General features: G+C 40.9%; 4 long non-coding RNA genes across 5 annotated transcripts; all 4 read right to left on the bottom strand.

Moving 5' to 3' along the window:
- Nucleotides 1-2,005: 2,005 nt before the first annotated feature.
- LOC309700628 lies at nucleotides 2,006-4,375 on the bottom strand. The gene is made up of 4 exons (XR_014274704.1): nucleotides 4,007-4,375; nucleotides 3,550-3,708; nucleotides 3,415-3,471; nucleotides 2,006-2,985 (listed from the first exon to the last, which is right to left on the bottom strand). It is a non-coding gene; the product is annotated as an uncharacterized lncRNA (long non-coding RNA).
- Nucleotides 4,376-8,154: 3,779 nt separating this feature from the next.
- On the bottom strand, nucleotides 8,155-9,421 carry LOC309701651. The gene is made up of 3 exons (XR_014275202.1): nucleotides 9,369-9,421; nucleotides 8,419-8,490; nucleotides 8,155-8,250 (listed from the first exon to the last, which is right to left on the bottom strand). It is a non-coding gene; the product is annotated as an uncharacterized lncRNA (long non-coding RNA).
- Nucleotides 9,422-9,429: 8 nt separating this feature from the next.
- Nucleotides 9,430-10,637, bottom strand: LOC309701650. The gene is made up of 3 exons (XR_014275201.1): nucleotides 10,598-10,637; nucleotides 9,639-9,710; nucleotides 9,430-9,470 (listed from the first exon to the last, which is right to left on the bottom strand). It is a non-coding gene; the product is annotated as an uncharacterized lncRNA (long non-coding RNA).
- A 4,977-nt stretch (nucleotides 10,638-15,614) lies between these two features.
- On the bottom strand, nucleotides 15,615-18,342 carry LOC309701637. 2 transcript variants are annotated; one of them, XR_014275193.1, is made up of 5 exons: nucleotides 18,298-18,342; nucleotides 17,484-17,604; nucleotides 17,238-17,400; nucleotides 16,720-17,118; nucleotides 15,615-16,630 (listed from the first exon to the last, which is right to left on the bottom strand). It is a non-coding gene; the product is annotated as an uncharacterized lncRNA (long non-coding RNA). The 2 variants fall into 2 exon arrangements; XR_014275192.1 differs by having other exon boundaries at nucleotides 15,615-17,118.
- Between the last annotated feature and the right edge of the window lie 769 nt (nucleotides 18,343-19,111).

The raw sequence follows: 19,111 nt of genomic DNA, 5'->3' as shown, positions 1-19,111 counted from the left end.
GAAAATTGATTTTCTAATATCTGTAAACAGTTCTTGCTCGGACTATGGGCTGACTCACTTGTTTTGGGTCACATTGAATTAAAAAAGAAAAAAAGTCTGTTTCGTAAATCTTGGTCATACAATGGAGGACTATCTGTGGTATGAAACCACGCCCACATTGTCTAACAAGTTGTTCCTAAGTTATATACTCATTGAGTGGGGGGGGTTTCACAGTTGTTGGTGTGTTTGGATGGGACTGTGTACACTAACTCTACGACAGTGGTTCAATCAGTCTAGTGGTAAGCTTTTCAGTTACAGAATGCAAGGGAAGAATAGATGGAGCCAACATTGCAAAAGTTCTTAAACAGCGATAACCTTGTAGGATCTCAATCTTTGAACCAAATATCTCAGCTGTTAACCTCTGACAGCAAACATCAACACTGCAGTGGCCTCAAAACAATCTGAAGGTTCTTGAAAGGGAGGACTCCACAATAGCAGATTATAGGCTGAGCAAATCTGCAAACAATGATGGGACAAAATCCAAATTTCTGGATGTGCCAAGCTCATGGAAAGATATTCAAAAACACTGGTGCTTCATAAGCCTCTTTGGAAGTAACTGCAGCTTCCAATGTGAGGTGTTGAATACTTACTATATTCATGTAATAAAATGTATGTTTTGTTTGTTGAAATATGATTTTTTGTATTTTTTTTTTTTACTGAAGAAAGAGCTTCAACATTTCGAAAACAAATATATATTATTATTATCATCATTTCAAGACATGAACATATCAATAATGTATTATTTTATGGCGTTATTTTTGTGCTACTATTTTGAGGAAAAAAATTTGCAGGTGCAAGTGTTGCATTTTGAGAAGAAATTTATTTTGAGTGAAGAAAAGCTAAATTTGAGTGAACAAAATTCATTGATGCGTGCAAAAAATGTATTTCAGTTTTCAGTTTTATAGGGTCAACATTGCAATGAAATGTGTTTGACGAGCAGCAGTCACTCAGCAGCATGATACAGTAGAAGAAAATGTAATAAAATATAATAAAATAAAGTAATAAAAAATAGAAAAATAGTAAGGAGCAAAATATTAGAGAAACGTGGTAAAAGAGAAAAGATGACTAAATATATATGTATCTATAAATATAAATATATGTTCACTAGTGATTAAATAAGAAAATCTTCAAAAGAAATATTACGGGAGGGCAGATGGGATATTGCACAGGAATGAGCAGCAGAAAATTACAGTATTGCACTTTTAAATATAAATATCAATAACAATAAAGTGGAGTGACCAGTGCAGATTAAACAGAGTACTTGTGAAGCTGCAGGTAGCTTCTGAGTGCGTCCTGTGGACTGTGTTGTGTATGTTTAAGTGTTGTGGTTGAGGTGTCGTATGGCTTGGTGATAAAAACTGTTTTTGAGTCTTGTAGTCCGAGCAGACAGACTGTTGTAACGTCTGCCAGATGGTATCAAGGAGAACAGCTGATGTGCTGGGTGGCTGTGGTCCTTGATGATGCTGTGTGCTTTACGGAGGTATTGCTGGAGATAAATGTCCTGAGTGGCAGGAAGCCTCGTGCCAGTGATGTGCTCTGCTGCCTGCACCACCCTCTGTAGTGATTTACGGCTGCTGGCAGAGCAGCTTCCGTACCAAACTGTGATGCAGCTCGTCAGCAAGCTCTCAATTGCACACCTGTAAAAACTTGAGGTGATGTTGGCGTTCATGCCAAACTTCCTCAACCTCCTCAGGAAATAAAGCTGCTGGCGAGCTTTCCTGATAGCAGTGTCTGTGTGAAGGGTCCAGGAGAAGTCCTCTGTGATGTTGACTCCAAGGAACTTGAAGCTGCTGACACTTTCGACCTTGACACCGTTGATGTGGATGGGCTGGTGTTCTCTGACTGGTCGTTTCCGGTAGTCCACTATCATCTCTCTAGTTTTGCTGATGTTGAGAGTCAGGTTAGTTCAGTGTTTGCTATTATCCATACACACACACACACACACACACACACACACACACACACACACATACGGGTCTATGTGGTATGGCGGGACTATACTACGTCAATCCGCCCGGTGGTGGTTTAAGTGGACTACCCTTTTGAAAGGACTTAGAGCCAAGGGAGCGAGGTTAAAGTGTTCGAAAAAATCTGAAAAAAATTTGGGTCACTTCAGACCTCATACACTCCCTATAGAAGTCTAGATACACTGATACACACCAACCAGACTCTATTGTGTTTTCTGGAGACATTGTCCACTTGACAACAATGTGTTTTATGAGGTCCAAAAAAAACAATATTGGGTCTTTAAAGGGACAATGATGTAATATGTAAATAGCTCATCATTACCATGAATACACATCTGACAGGACACAGGATTACTGGAACATCATTTTATTAGTGTTCTTGGATCTGAACATTAATTTTAACCATAAATAAAAAAAGAAATCTATGGACAAAAATGCCCACGCTTCCCACAGAAATATAAAAATATAGAAAACAGAAAAATTAAAAACATTTAAAATGAATTTTAATAGTTTAAAGGTAAATATTAAGGGGAGAAAATATGCATTTATAATTTTTTATTTTAAATATAACCCGTCAAAAAAAACCCTAAATAAATTAAATGTAAAAATTATGAAATACAAACTACTTCTGTATTTAACAAGAACTTTTTTTTCTTTAAACAGAACATCAGTGTTAACAACAATTGGCAATCTGACCAAGATGTAAAACCACAGCTCTCTAAACAGTTATTTTAGTTCATTTTTTTCTGCCTTTTTGCAGTTAATCCTCTGTTTCTTACAAAATCTCTTATGTTTTGAACTGTTCTTCCTGCCAACACCGGATCTTCTACCAATTTGCAATGACTGCATTCATTTTTGGTGGCTAGTTTCCCTTCGTTTATGTGGTCTTTAAAATGCCTCATCACTGCAGCAACCTCAGCCTTGGACCACATGTTTTTGGGAGCTCTTCGGGAATTGTGGGATTGAGCAGCATTTTTCTCTGGAAGATATATAAAGTAGTAGTAGTTAAAACAAACAAAAAACCAAACAAAAAAAACAAAAAACATTTGGTGGTTAAAAGAATGGATGCTACCCTGTACTAACTTCTGAAATGTGTTGCTACCATCAATATCAAAACGAGCTAAAATTCTCTTTGAAAATTTATCAAATTTCTAAAATGAGACATTTAGTGTTCCGCTGTGAATAAAAGACTGAATAAAAAGTTGAATAAAAGTCTCTTGATGCATGCTCAATCATCCAGGTAAGTAAATCCCAAAACGTTGATTCTGTTAATCTGGACGTAGCGTTTTCAGTGGGAGAAACATTTTGTCACTCATCCAAGTGACTTTTTGCCACCACTCTGCAGTTTGCCATATGTTGCAAAGTGATGAAACAATAATAAGCTTAGAGAACCAACTGCACCCCTTACCTTCAGAGGGAGCAGCAGTCTCACTTGCTGCAGGCATTGTGAGTGGTCCTTCATCTGCTGATTACACAATTTGATTAAGTTTTAATATTTGTAACAAACATTTTATCCACAGAAACCAAGCTAGTGGTAACTTACCACAATCTACAGTGTCTTGGAGCTGCGCTGTGTTTGTGGAATCAGCTACTGCATGTACAGGCTCACTGGTGCCACACGCCAACATTGTGAGTGCTGTGTCATCATCATCTGATTCACTCTCACTGTCCTTTGTTTCAGCATCACTTAATGCAATTTCATCTGAGAAATTGTGGGAAAACCCCCCCAAAAAACCAAACACAAACCCCCCAAAAACCTCACATTAACAACGAGATATGACAAAATACAGAACAAATACTGGAAATTATAGTACATAGTTTTACTATTTAAGGCCACCACTCTGCAGTTTGCCAAATGTTGCAAAGTGATGAAACAATAGACTTCAAGAACCTTAAATCATGGACATTTAACAGAATGGTCTGTGCTTTTAGGTTTTAATTCTGTTGATAAAGCATAATATTCAACTACTGCCCTAATATTTGCTCCTTTCAATACAAACCTTCTATTTTGATCTCATCCAGTGATTTCCCCTGGATCTGGGAAAGTTGTCCTTTTTCCAGTGTTAAAAGCAGTTTGGAAATCTTGGCCAGCTGTGTTGTGGGAACTGGTAATCTGTAGAATTCGCGGTGAACGCGGATATCATGACCCAGGAAATCTGCAACCTGATCAAGTTCGTTGTTTTTCAAATTAAGGACTTGTGAGAGTGTGGCAACATGTTTTCTGAGCTGTGTCGATCTTAGATACTCAGGCTGCTTTGCTCCACACTGGTGTGCATGAACACGCAAGGAGTCCATTCCTCTGTAATGACTCATTGATCGGGGTCTTGCAAAGAGGTAGATATTAGTGGCACAAATACCACAGTCAGGCCTCCTACTATCCAGTAGTGACAGAGCATCCAGCATGCTTGGTGTTAGCAGAACTGGAACATTTCTGTCCCTTTTTCCCATTATTTCTATTCTACAGAAATAGTTACAGAGTCTCTGTTCCATTTCTGAGAGCCCCATGGCAACATCTGTGTGGAGTGCTGTTTTGTCTCTTTCAAGAAAACTTTTGAGGCGCATCTTTGAAACCTCTCCAGAACGTCTTCGGTTGAACACAATGATTTGTGAGAGTGTAACTTGTGCAAGTTGGGCATAATTCTGAGCTGTGGCTTCGTTCTCCAAGCTGCAAAAGGCACTTTCTGCAGATTTTTGAAGGTAGTGATGGAGAATCCGAACATCTTCTGTAAAGGGCAATGTTGATGGCTTGTTAAACTTTGCCTCACTCAATGTGTTCAAGGCACGGTGAGACACCATCTCAGACCATTTGGAGACATACAACTTCTTGAACGCATCAGTGGACTTGATTAGGGCTTCATCCTCTGTCATGAGGGCACGACAATGGATAATGTCAGACATTTTATGCAGTGTATGTCCCAGTTTCAGCGCAAGGCTTGGAGTTTTGTATGACAGTGTCTCTTCATCAAAACCTGAAACTTTCTTTACTGCTTGCACAACTCTCTGGAAATTAGCAGGCTTAATAGCTTCTTCCATGTTATGCACTGAGAATTCTGTGCGCAGACACAACAACAAACGTCCCGCTTCACGAAGCTTCTGTCGTATATAATCATACTTTGTAGGGTCTTGTCCATGTTTATTGTAGAGGGACTGGGCAAACTGAATAACAGTAAAGTCATTTCGCACAGCTGAGGCAATCTCATCTTGTTTCATAACAGCAAGAACCTTCCAGACTCCACTTGACACCTGCAGATAACACTGAGACTCCAGAGTTAAAGCCAGGCCGAGTACTTTGGTTCTTCCAGGTTCTTTATCCGTGTCATCTTTTGGTTTGTTAGGACATCTGCGGACATGTCTCCAAAGATCCTTGCGAACATACATCCCTTGACAATAAAAGCAATGAGCAAACTTTCCCTCTACTGCTTTAATCTTGGGTCTTCTCTTCACTTTCAGTGGTCCCACTCCACCATGCAAAACTGCAGCATTATGCTTAAAATTTCCCTTATTTCTCAATTTCTCTAACAGACTTTTACGCTCGTTTGAGTCTCTAGGCAGGGAAAATGCATGCACAACATCAGGAGCCGTTTTGTGCGTTTTCAGGTGGCGGGAAATTTTAGCTTGTGGTTTGCCACAAAAATAGCAGTAATTTCTTTTACTTAAAGTCATTTTTTCTGATTCAGTTTCGCAAAGCTCACTTTTATCTTGTGGCTTGTCCTTTGTCAAGTTGTGGATTAAATTCGTTGAATCTGATTGTTCATGCGCTTTGGAGATGTCATCTTGGCATAGCAGACCTTTTGATGTGCTTGGCAATAATGAGATGTCTTCATCTGAATCTTCATCATATGACTCTGAATCTGGCACATATTCTTCTTCTGATATGCTGTGGTTGCCATCATCATCGCTTGATATTTGATCCAGAACTGAATGTGGCAATCCATCCTCCCCTGAATATTCAGAAATTTCTTCTTTCTGGAATGTAAGAACAAAAGTTTTTTTAATTGATCAATACTTTAGACAGGTAAAAAATAAACTGAAAAAAAGTCAAGCCAAATATGAATGGGATACACACCTGTGTTGACTGGTGGCAATTCTGATTTGCCAATTTTGCAAGGCAAGATTTGTGCCAGACCCCTAAACAAACTGAAACACATTTTGATAGACTTAATTTAGCTTTGCAGTTCTATTTAAGTGAAGTAGTTTTTTGTCAAAGCATTGCAGTAATGTCAAATGCTGAAAAAAAAAAAAAAAAAACTGTTCACATTAAGGATATTTTAATGACTACACATACACTGCTAATCCCCCTCCCCCCCCAAAAAAAGGACATCCCAGATGTGAATGAAGGAATTATTCTTATTAAATACTTTGTTCTTTAGGTAGTTGAGTGGCATGAAAGTGTGTAGTTGAATGTGTGTGGCCTCCAGATGCCTGTACGACTTCCCTACAATGCCTGGGCATGCTCGGGATGAGGTGGCGGATGGTCTCCTGAAGGATCTCCTCCAAGACCTGGACTAAAGCATCTGCCAACCCCTGGACAGTTTGTGGTGGATGGAGTGAGACATGATGTCCCAGATGTGCTCAATTGGATTCAGGTCTGGGGAACAGGCGGGCCAGTCCATAGCATCAATGCCTTTGTCATGGAGGAACTGCTGACATACTCCAGCCACATGAGGCCCAGTGTCGTCTCGCATTAGGTGGACCCCAGGGCCAAATGCACCAGCATGTGGTCTCACAAAGGGTCCGAGGACCTCATCTTGTTACCCAATGACAGTCAGGCTCTCTGGCAGGCACAGAAATGCCACCCCTCACCATTACTGACCCACTGCCAATATGATCATGCTGGAGGATGTTGCAGGCAGCAGAACATTCCCCACGGCATCTCCAGACTGTCACGTGCTCAGTTTGAACCTCCTTTCAGCTGTGAGGAGCATAGGGTGCCCGTGCTGAAGTTGCCAAACTTTGTGTTTTCTGGCAAATGCCAAACATCCTGCATGGTGTTGGACTGCAAGCTCAATCCCCACCTGTGGATGCTGGACCCTCAAGCCACCCTCATGAAGTCAGTTTCTGACCATTTGAGCAGACAGATGCACATTTGTGGCCTGTTTGAGGTCATTTTGCAGGGCTCCTCTTGTTCCTCCTTGCACAAAGGTGGAGGTAGCGGTCCTGCTGCTGGGTTGTTGCCCTCCTATGGCCTACTCCACATCCAGGTAGCACCTCCATGCTCTGGACACTACACTAACAGACACAGCAAACCTTCTTGCCACAGCTCACATTGATGTGCTACGCTAGATGAGCTGCACTACCTGAGCCCCTTGTGTGGGTTGTAGACTGTCTCATGCTACCACTAAAATGAAATCACCGCCAGCATTCAAAAGTGACCATAACATCAGCCAGAAAGCATAGGTGCTGAGAAGTGGTCTGTGGTCACCACCTGCAGAACCAGTCCTTTATTATGGTGAATTGACTATAATTTCCACTTGTTGTCTACTCTATTTGCAAAACAGCATGTGAAACTGGTTGTCAGTGTTACTTCCTAAGTGAACAGTTTGATTTCACAGAAGTGTGACTGACTTGGAGTAACATCGCATTGTTTAAGTGTTCCCTTTATTATTTTGAGCAGTTTATGTTATGGAATGGGGAATTGAGGACAATCCCAAGTATACCATTTTTACAAGGTCCTGCACCAATGAGGTAATACTGCATTTCTTTAATTAGACGTGACCACCCATTAATTAAAAAGGGAGCAGTGTTCATTTCAGCACGTCTTAACTTGTTGAACTCTATTAATGCTTTTTACTATACACTGTACCTATTCACTAAATGTCTCACCTTTGCACTTAAAGCCAAGCCACTTGAGGGAGGAAACCGGTCCCACACACTGAATGCACTTGTCCAAAGATGATATTGTTGTGCACACCAGACGATGATTGTGACACTGTTAGCAAAATATTGCAACATTTATTTGTTTTGGACAGTTGGAAAGGTGTGTTTTCAATTCAGTTGCAGATATCAACTAATAAACTTCGTCCATGTAAATCACATCACACCCAGGTGACTGCCAAACACACACACACACACACAGCATCCATAAAGAATGATGATAGATTAAATTATTAGTTCATTAAGTGGTACACTGGATTATATTTACCCTTTCAGGCTCTGGATGTTTCAGGTCCAGATCATTGTTTGGAAAGCTGTTTGGTTGCGGCTTTAGGCAGCTCACAGTCTTCTGAATCTGGCTGGTCTCAGTCTTCGTGTGTAACAGATAGAGAATGAAGACAAAAGAACAGTAATCTGACAGTTACTAAAAATGCATCACTCAAGAGGATGAATAGACCATTTCACTATCGGCAAATAGCGTAAGGTACACATCGTGCATGAGAAACATTCATTAAAATCTGTCCTAGGTCAATGTTACCTCTTCAAAATCTTGCACTGAAGAAGAATGCATGGCTTCTGAGCCTTGCTGAGGCATTTCTTCATCAAGATCCTGCAACAAAGAAAAGATGGCACAAAGATTAGACCAAGTGCTCTTCTTGCAACTGTACTGGGCAGTCCTGTGCTTCTGTCTTTAATTTGCATGTGTGTGTGTGTGTGTGTGGGGGGGGGCTTTCCACTCAAGAAATGTTTTCTTCTGAAAAAAATACTGGCTACAATAATTAACAACTGATTCCTTTGCAATCATCCATCCTCTTCCACTTATCCTTATCAGGATTGTGGGGTAGCAGTTTTGGGGCCTATACCAGCTACCATAGGGCAGTACAACCTGGACAGATCGCCAGTCTAACATGGAAGGACAAGCATTTGCATTCACACCAAAGGGCAGTTTTGAATCACCAGTTAACCTAACCCCATAAGCTACATCTTTGGACTGTGGGAAGAAGCCAGAGTACACAGCCAGAGAGAGCCCATGCATTACAGCAGTAAAAAGTGCCTAAAACAAGTTAAGAAGTTGTATAGTACTATCTATCTTAATGTTCAAGCCTGAGTTTCAAAAAATTTCAACATAGAAACAAAGCACATGCAGTCAGCTCTGCATGCTGTAGGTCAAACTGTCAAGACATACGAGAAGACCCCTCCTAAAACCAGAGTGATGTCACCATGAAGCAAACTTTGACGGAGTCCCCCAATAACAGTGTGGTCCTCCTAAGTAACATTTGGGTGGTTAACACACACACACACACACACACACACTCAGATGTTATCCAGACTTGCACTTTGAAACAATGAAAAGGACCTACAAGCCACGGTCCATGTAAATCACATCACACCCAGGTGACTGCCAAACACACACACACACAGCATCCATAAAGAATGATGATAGATTAAATTATTAGTTCATTAAGTGGTACACTGGATTATATTTACCCTTTCAGGCTCTGGATGTTTCAGGTCCAGATCATTGTTTGGAAAGCTGTTTGGTTGTGGCTTTAGGCAGCTCACAGTCTTCTGAATCTGGCTGGTCTCAGTCTTCGTGTGTAACAGATAGAGAATGAAGACAAAAGAACAGTAATCTGACAGTTACTAAAAATGCATCACTCAAGAGGATGAATAGACCATTTCACTATCGGCAAATAGCGTAAGGTACACATCGTGCATGAGAAACATTCATTAAAATCTGTCCTAGGTCAATGTTACCTCTTCAAAATCTTGCACTGAAGAAGAATGCATGGCTTCTGAGCCTTGCTGAGGCATTTCTTCATCAAGATCCTGCAACAAAGAAAAGATGGCACAAAGATTAGACCAAGTGCTCTTCTTGCAACTGTACTGGGCAGTCCTGTGCTTCTGTCTTTAATTTGCATGTGTGTGTGTGTGTGTGTGTGGGGGGGGGGGGGAGGGGGGGGCTTTCCACTCAAGAAATGTTTTCTTCTGAAAAAAATACTGGCTACAATAATTAACAACTGATTCCTTTGCAATCATCCATCCTCTTCCACTTATCCTTATCAGGATTGTGGGGTAGCAGTTTTGGGGCCTATACCAGCTACCATAGGGCAGTACAACCTGGACAGATCGCCAGTCTAACATGGAAGGACAAGCATTTGCATTCACACCAAAGGGCAGTTTTGAATCACCAGTTAACCTAACCCCATAAGCTACATCTTTGGACTGTGGGAAGAAGCCAGAGTACACAGCCAGAGAGAGCCCATGCATTACAGCAGTAAAAAGTGCCTAAAACAAGTTAAGAAGTTGTATAGTACTATCTATCTTAATGTTCAAGCCTGAGTTTCAAAAAATTTCAACATAGAAACAAAGCACATGCAGTCAGCTCTGCATGCTGTAGGTCAAACTGTCAAGACATACGAGAAGACCCCTCCTAAAACCAGAGTGATGTCACCATGAAGCAAACTTTGACGGAGTCCCCCAATAACAGTGTGGTCCTCCTAAGTCACATTTGGGTGGTTAACACACACACACACACACACTCAGATGTTATCCAGACTTGCACTTTGAAACAATGAAAAGGACCTACAAGCCACGGTCCATGTAAATCACATCACACCCAGGTGACTGCCAAACACACACACACACAGCATCCATAAAGAATGATGATAGATTAAATTATTAGTTCATTAAGTGGTACACTGGATTATATTTACCCTTTCAGGCTCTGGATGTTTCAGGTCCAGATCATTGTTTGGAAAGCTGTTTGGTTGTGGCTTTAGGCAGCTCACAGTCTTCTGAATCTGGCTGGTCTCAGTCTTCGTGTGTAACAGATAGAGAATGAAGACAAAAGAACAGTAATCTGACAGTTACTAAAAATGCATCACTCAAGAGGATGAATAGACCATTTCACTATCGGCAAATAGCGTAAGGTACACATCGTGCATGAGAAACATTCATTAAAATCTGTCCTAGGTCAATGTTACCTCTTCAAAATCTTGCACTGAAGAAGAATGCATGGCTTCTGAGCCTTGCTGAGGCATTTCTTCATCAAGATCCTGCAACAAAGAAAAGATGGCACAAAGATTAGACCAAGTGCTCTTCTTGCAACTGTACTGGGCAGTCCTGTGCTTCTGTCTTTAATTTGCATGTGTGTGTGTGTGTGTGGGGGGGGGGGGGGGGGGGGGGGGGGGGCTTTCCACTCAAGAAATGTTTTCTTCTGAAAAAAATACTGGCTACAATAATTAACAACTGATTCCTTTGCAATCATCCATCCTCTTCCACTTATCCTTATCAGGATTGTGGGGTAGCAGTTTTGGGGCCTATACCAGCTACCATAGGGCAGTACAACCTGGACAGATCGCCAGTCTAACATGGAAGGACAAGCATTTGCATTCACACCAAAGGGCAGTTTTGAATCACCAGTTAACCTAACCCCATAAGCTACATCTTTGGACTGTGGGAAGAAGCCAGAGTACACAGCCAGAGAGAGCCCATGCATTACAGCAGTAAAAAGTGCCTAAAACAAGTTAAGAAGTTGTATAGTACTATCTATCTTAATGTTCAAGCCTGAGTTTCAAAAAATTTCAACATAGAAACAAAGCACATGCAGTCAGCTCTGCATGCTGTAGGTCAAACTGTCAAGACATACGAGAAGACCCCTCCTAAAACCAGAGTGATGTCACCATGAAGCAAACTTTGACGGAGTCCCCCAATAACAGTGTGGTCCTCCTAAGTCACATTTGGGTGGTTAACACACACACACACACACACACTCAGATGTTATCCAGACTTGCACTTTGAAACAATGAAAAGGACCTACAAGCCACGGTCCATGTAAATCACATCACACCCAGGTGACTGCCAAACACACACACACACAGCATCCATAAAGAATGATGATAGATTAAATTATTAGTTCATTAAGTGGTACACTGGATTATATTTACCCTTTCAGGCTCTGGATGTTTCAGGTCCAGATCATTGTTTGGAAAGCTGTTTGGTTGCGGCTTTAGGCAGCTCACAGTCTTCTGAATCTGGCTGGTCTCAGTCTTCGTGTGTAACAGATAGAGAATGAAGACAAAAGAACAGTAATCTGACAGTTACTAAAAATGCATCACTCAAGAGGATGAATAGACCATTTCACTATCGGCAAATAGCGTAAGGTACACATCGTGCATGAGAAACATTCATTAAAATCTGTCCTAGGTCAATGTTACCTCTTCAAAATCTTGCACTGAAGAAGAATGCATGGCTTCTGAGCCTTGCTGAGGCATTTCTTCATCAAGATCCTGCAACAAAGAAAAGATGGCACAAAGATTAGACCAAGTGCTCTTCTTGCAACTGTACTGGGCAGTCCTGTGCTTCTGTCTTTAATTTGCATGTGTGTGTGTGTGTGGGGGGGGGGGGGGGGGGGCTTTCCACTCAAGAAATGTTTTCTTCTGAAAAAAATACTGGCTACAATAATTAACAACTGATTCCTTTGCAATCATCCATCCTCTTCCACTTATCCTTATCAGGATTGTGGGGTAGCAGTTTTGGGGCCTATACCAGCTACCATAGGGCAGTACAACCTGGACAGATCGCCAGTCTAACATGGAAGGACAAGCATTTGCATTCACACCAAAGGGCAGTTTTGAATCACCAGTTAACCTAACCCCATAAGCTACATCTTTGGACTGTGGGAAGAAGCCAGAGTACACAGCCAGAGAGAGCCCATGCATTACAGCAGTAAAAAGTGCCTAAAACAAGTTAAGAAGTTGTATAGTACTATCTATCTTAATGTTCAAGCCTGAGTTTCAAAAAATTTCAACATAGAAACAAAGCACATGCAGTCAGCTCTGCATGCTGTAGGTCAAACTGTCAAGACATACGAGAAGACCCCTCCTAAAACCAGAGTGATGTCACCATGAAGCAAACTTTGACGGAGTCCCCCAATAACAGTGTGGTCCTCCTAAGTCACATTTGGGTGGTTAACACACACACACACACTCAGATGTTATCCAGACTTGCACTTTGAAACAATGAAAAGGACCTACAAGCCACGGTCCATGTAAATCACATCACACCCAGGTGACTGCCAAACACACACACACACAGCATCCATAAAGAATGATGATAGATTAAATTATTAGTTCATTAAGTGGTACACTGGATTATATTTACCCTTTCAGGCTCTGGATGTTTCAGGTCCAGATCATTGTTTGGAAAGCTGTTTGGTTGTGGCTTTAGGCAGCTCACAGTCTTCTGAATCTGGCTGGTCTCAGTCTTCGTGTGTAACAGATAGAGAATGAAGACAAAAGAACAGTAATCTGACAGTTACTAAAAATGCATCACTCAAGAGGATGAATAGACCATTTCACTATCGGCAAATAGCGTAAGGTACACATCGTGCATGAGAAACATTCATTAAAATCTGTCCTAGGTCAATGTTACCTCTTCAAAATCTTGCACTGAAGAAGAATGCATGGCTTCTGAGCCTTGCTGAGGCATTTCTTCATCAAGATCCTGCAACAAAGAAAAGATGGCACAAAGATTAGACCAAGTGCTCTTCTTGCAACTGTACTGGGCAGTCCTGTGCTTCTGTCTTTAATTTGCATGTGTGTGTGTGTGTGTGTGTGGGGGGGGGGGGGGGGGGGGCTTTCCACTCAAGAAATGTTTTCTTCTGAAAAAAATACTGGCTACAATAATTAACAACTGATTCCTTTGCAATCATCCATCCTCTTCCACTTATCCTTATCAGGATTGTGGGGTAGCAGTTTTGGGGCCTATACCAGCTACCATAGGGCAGTACAACCTGGACAGATCGCCAGTCTAACATGGAAGGACAAGCATTTGCATTCACACCAAAGGGCAGTTTTGAATCACCAGTTAACCTAACCCCATAAGCTACATCTTTGGACTGTGGGAAGAAGCCAGAGTACACAGCCAGAGAGAGCCCATGCACTACAGCAGTAAAAAGTGCCTAAAAGAAGTTAAGAAGTTGTATAGTACTATCTATCTTAATGTTCAAGCCTGAGTTTCAAAAAATTTCAACATAGAAACAAAGCACATGCAGTCAGCTCTGCATGCTGTAGGTCAAACTGTCAAGACATACGAGAAGACCCCTCCTAAAACCAGAGTGATGTCACCATGAAGCAAACTTTGACGGAGTCCCCCAATAACAGTGTGGTCCTCCTAAGTCACATTTGGGTGGTTAACACACACACACACACACACACACTCAGATGTTATCCAGACTTGCACTTTGAAACAATGAAAAGGACCTACAAGCCACGGTCCATGTAAATCACATCACACCCAGGTGACTGCCAAACACACACACACACACACACAGCATCCATAAAGAATGATGATAGATTAAATTATTAGTTCATTAAGTGGTACACTGGATTATATTTACCCTTTCAGGCTCTGGATGTTTCAGGTCCAGATCATTGTTTGGAAAGCTGTTTGGTTGCGGCTTTAGGCAGCTCACAGTCTTCTGAATCTGGCTGGTCTCAGTCTTCGTGTGTAACAGATAGAGAATGAAGACAAAAGAACAGTAATCTGACAGTTACTAAAAATGCATCACTCAAGAGGATGAATAGACCATTTCACTATCGGCAAATAGCGTAAGGTACACATCGTGCATGAGAAACATTCATTAAAATCTGTCCTAGGTCAATGTTACCTCTTCAAAATCTTGCACTGAAGAAGAATGCATGGCTTCTGAGCCTTGCTGAGGCATTTCTTCATCAAGATCCTGCAACAAAGAAAAGATGGCACAAAGATTAGACCAAGTGCTCTTCTTGCAACTGTACTGGGCAGGCCTGTGCTTCTGTCTTTAATTTGCATGTGTGTGTGTGTGTGTGTGTGGGGGGGGGGGGCTTTCCACTCAAGAAATGTTTTCTTCTGAAAAAAATACTGGCTACAATAATTAACAACTGATTCCTTTGCAATCATCCATCCTCTTCCACTTATCCTTATCAGGATTGTGGGGTAGCAGTTTTGGGGCCTATACCAGCTACCATAGGGCAGTACAACCTGGACAGATCGCCAGTCTAACATGGAAGGACAAGCATTTGCATTCACACCAAAGGGCAGTTTTGAATCACCAGTTAACCTAACCCCATAAGCTACATCTTTGGACTGTGGGAAGAAGCCAGAGTACACAGCCAGAGAGAGCCCATGCATTACAGCAGTAAAAAGTGCCTAAAACAAGTTAAGAAGTTGTATAGTACTATCTATCTTAATGTTCAAGCCTGAGTTTCAAAAAATTTCAACATAGAAACAAAGCACATGCAGTCAGCTCTGCATGCTGTAGGTCAAACTGTCAAGACATACGAGAAGACCCCTCCTAAAACCAGAGTGATGTCACCATGAAGCAAACTTTGACGGAGTCCCCCAATAACAGTGTGGTCCTCCTAAGTCACATTTGGGTGGTTAACACACACACACACACACACTCAGATGTTATCCAGACTTGCACTTTGAAACAATGAAAAGGACCTACAAGCCACGGTCCATGTAAATCACATCACACCCAGGTGACTGCCAAACACACACACACACAGCATCCATAAAGAATGATGATAGATTAAATTATTAGTTCATTAAGTGGTACACTGGATTATATTTACCCTTTCAGGCTCTGGATGTTTCAGGTCCAGATCATTGTTTGGAAAGCTGTTTGGTTGCGGCTTTAGGCAGCTCACAGTCTTCTGAATCTGGCTGGTCTCAGTCTTCGTGTGTAACAGATAGAAAATGAATATACAGTGCATTTTTGAAGAGGCTTTTGAAACATTAAATAAACTGTATGAGAAAGATAAGTTTCAAGCTATTGTCTTTAAAATATTCACTGTCATGTATAGAGAATTTAAGGCCCTATGATTAAGAGACAAATAGTCAGTGTGATTTCTTTATTTTTTAAGCCATTGCTAAAGGAGTAAAACAATCACCTGTAGCAGCAACGAACTGTCACTAGGGCCCATTTATCTTCAAGGGACAAAATTTAAAATGAATCTAACTAAAGAGGCTACACAGCAAAATCTCCAGTGTTAAATTAACACTAGAGAGTGTCTATATGGGTCCACACAACACTGTTGAGTGTTGAATTAACACTTTTGACAGTGTTATATGTTTAAAAGTAACCTAGTCAGTTTTGAAGATTAACAAAGACTAACACTGAGCAGTGCTGATTTTCTAACACTGGAATATTTCTAACATTTTGAGTTATTTTCCAGTGTTAGAAAATCAGCACTGCTCAGTGTTAGCCATTGTTAATCTTCAAAACTGACTAGGTTACTTTTAAACATATAACACTGTCAAAAGTGTTAATTTAACACTCAACAGTGTTGTATTTAACACTCAGAGGTGTGGACCCTTATAGACACTCTCCAGTGTTAATTTAACACTGGAGATTTTGCTGTGTAGAATCACATTAAACATCAATCACTGTTAAAATTTAGAAACCGAAAGCCATTTTTTATTTCTGCATACCTGCTGATATTTTTTTAGTGCTTTTAGAGGGCTTTGATGTGGCAGCCATCACAATTGCCTGTTTTCCATTAGTACCTACCCCTGTTTTTCCAGTAGGTTATAGTACCATGTAGTTTTTCAGTAACTACTGCACCAAGGTTCCAAGTGATCCAAAGTGATCAGAAAATTTGACATAGACTGAATGCCACCAGGTGGCTGGTCAATGGTGTCACTCGATAAGTTATGAGTGCGCCTCCTTCGTGAAAATCCAAGCCATCATTTTTGAAACTCTGAAATGTTTGAAATAGCGACCAAAATTAACAGCGTGATCCCTGAATTGAACACTAAAGTATAGACTGAGCAGCAGGCATTTTGTCACCTTGACGTCCATGCTTGCTGTGGCATTTATATCACTGGATGCTCGGCTGCATTGCTATAGTTACCCCAGGCACAGTAGGTGATACTCAATTTCAGTGAAAAACTAGATGCCCTAAGTCACGTTAAGCCAATTTGAGTAGGTACAAATGTAAAAATGGCTTAGGGTATGCAATTTATCAGTTCCAAAAAGTACAATTGTAGAAATACCTTGCATCTCCAGAGCCAATCCGAGTCACCATAATTATAGTCTATTTCTTCGCCTGGACTTATGTCTCTGCTTGCAAATAAGCATAGATGGGGCTTTCCATTGATATTTAATATTTTCATCTTAGCACTTGGACTGATGTGGTTGTCGTTGACAAGTCTGCCTAATGACCCATCTTCTTGAGATGCATCCACACTGTGGGGTTAGGCAAAAAAGTATTAGCTTAACTAGTTAGTTAGGAAGCTTTTTTTTTTCATAAATCAAAAGCAATGTGTCATTTAATCTTAATCAAACTACACTGATATAATACGCACCACCAGAGTTTTCCATCAAACTTGAATTCAAACATGAACACCTTCAGGCTGTCATGATAAACTCTGTGTCTCCGCTCACATTCTTCTTTTGTTATGAGTTTACCTCTGTATTCCAAAAGAAAGTCTCCTTTTTGGAATGGAACAGTCGTGAAAATGCCCCGACCTGAATTGCAGAGGCATACCAAGTGAGTGACAAAAGACAAAGTGACAAACTCCAAATCTAATCCAAACTAAAGACCAACTTACCTTTGAAGGCATTTATGTAGTGGATATCAAGTCCCAGTTTGTCCCTTCCAGCAGAAACATGACAGACTGCATCCTCCCGTGGAGGAATGCGTCTCCTTCGCATGTTCTCCTGTACGATTGGCTGTATTACCAAAGCATATAAAGTATTACGATTATCGTCATCATTGTCATCATCATCAGTAGTAGCAGAACTAGCAGTAGTGTAGTTTACAGCATAAACACAGCTGACTTATTCATAGTGCTAATTTATGCCTTCTTTTAAAATGTTAAAGGCCTAGTACTCAAAATGGCGACATGTGACATTTCTGTAATGGCGACTGCAGAGAGTGATACAAGTACTGAGAAAGCTTAGGCATCAAAACTGTAAGAAGTTTTTTCTTCAGGCATATAAATAAATACACGACTAAATACACTTATACCCTTGCTTTTATTTTAGGGCTGTCAGCAGAATGACAGACATTGGACAAACTGCCCGAAATTAGCTAACAGCGACATCAGGGATTTTGACTCAGACTGCGCTGGTTTAATTGTTAATCGCGTTAGTCGCGATGTCGGCATTAACACGTTTAAGCCACAATAATGCTTTAACACCGAGTAAATCCTAACACGGGTTAGCCCGCTTTATCGCGTTGACGCGGTTAGTCGTCAGCCCTATTTTATTTACTCAATGACAAACGCTGGGGCCGTTTTACTTCTTCAAAGACTCACTAACAGTCCATAAAGCATAAATTAAACCAGTTTAATATAGGCCTGTGCACCTATAATTTCATATAGTATTAAAGTCATGGTGCATTTTACATTAAAAAAGGCTTACCTTTGTGTTTTTAATCCGTCTTCGTATTGCCGTCGACATACACTTATTAAAGGGCACGCGCGCGAAAGTTGTGGCGCCGTTTCCTGTAGGTACCGCCTATATATATAGCCTACCAATCACAATGACTTCCGGCCGTGTGTATTGAAAATGTGTATTAAATTGCAGTACCTACACACATCCACTCTAACTCGAAACGTCGCTGTGCAATACACTGGAATACACAAAAATCAGGTGAGGGGTATAGGTGGACTTTTAAGAAAATCAGAAAATCTTTTAATTATAGTTTAATAAATGAATTTACACTACAGTTTAAGCAAATACAGGTCAAAAGATAAATAATGACCTCATAAGAAGTAGAAAAAATTATTATTTAGACACTTAAAAATGCATTTACAAGTCATGTTTTAGGGGGACACATGAATACACAGCAAAAAGTCGAAATGTCCCCGGAGCCCAGGTACAGCGCAGGTCAAATGTCAATCCATACCACATAGACGCACTCACACACACACACACACACACACACACACACACACAATAGCAGCCCCTCTCGCTCAGTTTTTGCATTTCTGTTGCTTGTGCTCTCTCTTTCTGCCCGTGCGTTCAACTCTTTCTGTACACCGTTATATTTGTGACACAAAACCATCCAATCACAGACTTAGATGCAAAAAAAAAATCAGATTTGCTGTTTTGGTCTCCAATCAGCTTGAAATGACAAAATGCAATATCCCAGAATGCATTTCTTCCAAAACTCAAACGAGGCAGTGGCGGAGGAACACAGAGTGGCGGAGTTTGAAATATTACTCTTTCTGGG

The sequence above is a fragment of the Aulonocara stuartgranti genome, assembly GCF_965226115.1.
Source record: "Aulonocara stuartgranti genome assembly, chromosome: 23".
Lineage (NCBI taxonomy): Eukaryota > Metazoa > Chordata > Actinopteri > Cichliformes > Cichlidae > Aulonocara > Aulonocara stuartgranti.
This window is presented reverse-complemented; position numbering and strand designations above follow the sequence as displayed.